Raw genomic sequence first — 2,891 nt, forward strand, 5'->3', positions numbered from 1 at the left:
TTGGTCTTATAAACTTTATATGCCTCAGTACAGGGAACACCAGGGCCAAGAAGTGGGAGTGGGGGAGAGGAGAGTGGGGGGGAGAGCTTGGGGGACTTATGGGGTAGCATTGGAAATGTGAATGAAGAAAATACCTTAAAAATATAAAAAAAAATTAAAAAGAAGTATTAGTCTGGTATTTTCCATAAAAGGTTTTTATTGTTCTGTGTAGATTTGAAAGAATTTACAATGCATATTTATTACATAGATATAGTATTATGGGTTACAGTATCCTTTCATATTCCTCCAAAATTACGAAAAACTAAAATACCATTTAATGATATTTCTTTCTATTATTCCTTAGGAAAATTAAAATAAATACATAAAAGAATAGAATAAAATATAACAAAGGATAAAGGGTTCTTATAACCCCATATAAGTGGCATTTTAATATAGTCAGGGTCCAGACATTACACTTTTATACAGGCCTGAAAGAAGGGAACTTGCCTCTGGTACTTTAGTTTCTGATAGAGCAGTGAAATCGCACTAAAGGCTCAAACTGCTTACCCACAAAGGTCAAGTTGATCATCAGCAGACACATTTACTAGTTTTCTAACTTCTTCCTAGCAAGAATTAGCAATATATATATTAAAGAAAATAAATGAGGAAATCATGGTAGAAAATGCCTGATCTTGGTGTTGTGTTCAACTCTAGTTTTTATGTTCCTGGTGACCTGAAGTGCCATGAATCTTTCTCCTGTGGGCAGAGGTTCAGAGGGCATGAGCAGAACACTGCAGACACAGAAGAGCCCCAAGGTCTACTTCAATGCATTTCAGTATCTCTCCTTTATCAGCTTTCCCAGGCTTCTTTTGGAATATTTAAGTGTAGTAACTTATGTACATTAACATAAGTTTCTAAGCAACTACTGATTTCACATTTGTGTAATTCTGATAATCCCATCTGAACTCTGAATGATCTTTTTTAATGGTATAAAATTAAGTGACACATACATTTTCTTGTGCATTGTTGGGTGTTCAGAAAAAGATCACCACTTCAGGAAACAAAGGACTATAATGTTGAAGCTGAGGAACACAGTTTAGACCCACACGTAGCTTCAGGTTCAGGCTGATGCATGTTTACTACACATTTAAACCAATTTTACATTGATCAGCTTAGTAAATCCTTTAGTTCTCCCAGTTAGTAAAAACAAACACATATCAAGACTAAGAAATGCAATATCTTTACATATTTGGTAGAAAACATTAGAAAGTTCTATGTATTTACTTTAAAAATTTCTATTAATGTTAATATGTACAAAAGGAATTAATTTTTAAAGCTATCATATTTTCTAGCATATTGAATTAATACCCTAAAAATAGAGGCAATATAGGAAATACACACAAATAAATGTAAATGAATAGTTCTTGAAACTGATCCTCACTTTTTGCAGCATATAAATTCTGGGAAACACTGAAATCTAAATCCAGTCTTATGAAATAGAGTCGTAAAAATTATTTTAAAATCTACTAAAATATTTGACTGATAGAATTAAATAGTACAATAAATATGGAAACAACCAACTCTAGTAATTTCTAGTAGAGTTAGGAGCTGAGATTTCTCAAAGGCCAGTAGAGAAGAGTCAATAATTAGCAGTAAATGATTTACATTATCAAGGGATATCTTAATTAAAAAATAAAAATTAAAAATGCAAGCAGTGAATCACTTTCTGCATAATTTTTATTTTTAATATATATATAGTATGTACTATTATCTTATCTTATTTCCAAAATTTTATGAAGTTCTTCTGATACTAATAAAATATTATGTAAATATATCTGGTTCTTTTTATTTGTGAAGTAGCTTATTGTTAATAATTTCTTTACTACTTCTAGATGAAAAGATTGTTGAAACTTCAGCTACAATAGAAGTTGATACATTATATACATCTAAGCAAATACACCATTACTGTAAATTAACATTAATAAATAACTTATTTGATTTCAACTTTCAGTGATTTTGAGAGAAGTTTCTAAGCTGATAAAGTTACACAACTACTAAATTCTTACAATGACTTCACTTCACCAATCAGAAAAATCAGTTACCCTGTTAGCTTTTATATATACAAATTTTGAGATCCTCTAATTTCCTGATACTTATTCCTTCAATTTCTCCACAGTACTGAACTTGAATGACTTCAGCAGATGCTGCCTGTAGGCTCCATGTGCCCCATTTCTTTCTTACTCCTATTCGCACTTGCTTTAGTTTCATTATGACTGACTCTTTAATATGTCATGGCACCAAAAACCTTAGAGTGTAATTTGGGAGAAAAAAAATCTCAAATGATTCCATGTACTTTTTCTTCACAGAAACAGCACAACTATAGAATCAGGCATGGCCTTTAATGCATGAAAATTGGCTTTCCTGTGGGATTCCCTCTGAGGAGAGCTTAGTACTTAAGAGCATAAAAACACTTAACCAAGTTTCTGGTCTTAAATTACTCTCTTACAAACTTTTCATGGCTTTATATAATCAAGGCTTTGAGCTTTTCAGTGTCAAGAGGCAAGAGGAAAGGAACTATTCTCAAATAATTTTCATACAGGTACATCGAGATACACATAGTTACTATGTAATCTCATAAAGTAAAATCATTGCCCACATCAGACTATTGTTAAATAAAATTGATTTGGAGATATTTCAGGATTCTTATTTTAAAAATTCTGTAATTGAGTATATGTTAATCAAAATTTTGAGACCTAATTAGGCTTTATTAGAGCACTTTTAGTACAATTGTATTACTACTATATCAGAAAGACATCCATACTATAGCAGTAGATGATGACTAAAAGAAATGCCAATATTAATCCCATTTTGAGAGATGTTTAGGGATTTCTGAAGACAATAAAAGTTGAGAA

The sequence above is a fragment of the Mus caroli genome, chromosome 14 (genome assembly GCF_900094665.2).
Source record: "Mus caroli chromosome 14, CAROLI_EIJ_v1.1, whole genome shotgun sequence".
NCBI classification, from domain to species: Eukaryota; Metazoa; Chordata; class Mammalia; order Rodentia; family Muridae; genus Mus; species Mus caroli.